The sequence below is a fragment of the Cantharellus anzutake genome (assembly GCF_015039405.1).
Source record: "Cantharellus anzutake strain C23 chromosome Unknown EI90scaffold_305, whole genome shotgun sequence".
In the NCBI taxonomy this organism is placed as follows: Eukaryota; Fungi; Basidiomycota; class Agaricomycetes; order Cantharellales; family Hydnaceae; genus Cantharellus; species Cantharellus anzutake.
Genome location: NW_024067255.1, coordinates 35723 through 36747, shown reverse-complemented (window position 1 = coordinate 36747; position 1025 = coordinate 35723).

Below are 1025 nucleotides of genomic sequence, written 5' to 3'. Positions count from 1 at the left end.
CGACGCGGTTATGATCGAGGAGATAGTAGCGTCCTGGTCAACAGAACTCTGAGTCTCCTCGTAGCTCTTGGCAAATTGAATGCATTCATCGATAAATTGGGCAGAGAGCACTGAGCGGAGAGAGGGAAAACGAGATGGTTAGTATAGGATAACCATAAAAAATCTAAGGACAGACTCAGACTCGCACCCAGTCGTCGTTGCTTCTGAACGTGCGCGTGCGACACGGGGATAGCTTCTTCCCACGCCTTCATTGCTGGATATTCCCGAGAGCAATCACATGCGTGCATCATATCCCTGTTGCAAAGCTCACTAGTGGCGCTAATACATTGTGGCGGTTGTTCCCATATACAGGCTAGTCAGCCAATTAACCCACCCTATCAAGGGGTGTTTTTTACGCTTCAAATAGGGCCTAAACGGCCTATTTCAATGTGGACGTCCTGGGACGTCCTGGTGATGCGGCTTGTTGCCAAAAATGGACTGTGGGAAAATATGAGGATGTCCTGATAACTATGTGCCCCGCGATGTTGTACATACGGCTATTTACATAAATAGTAGACAGGAAAATGGAAAAGATAATCGAATATTAAGGCCGAGGTGGGGGAATGGCCAATGTTTCTCAATGATTTCGAGCATTATACTCTACCATGGTGCTTTCAAGGGGATTTTTAATGCTTATAAAGATTTTGGAGATTTTACAAGCCATTGTAGATAACCATATCCGGTATGCACCTACTATGGGTAGCTTGAGAGGCTGGCATCTCTGTCAAATCTCCACCGATTTGGAAAATCCATCGCTTACAAGTACATACAAGCTCTGGCTAACATTCTGTAAGGAAATGTATAACCTTATAGCTAGGTATCAGAATGAAGAACACACATGCTATGTCGCATGTAAGCATATATATTACCACATTCAAGTTCTAACATGTGTTGTCATGAATATTCACCGAACATGGATTGCGTGGGAAAAGGGAAAAAGTCGACATTCAGAGTCTCTCAGGAGCCTTAAAAATATGGAAAAATAT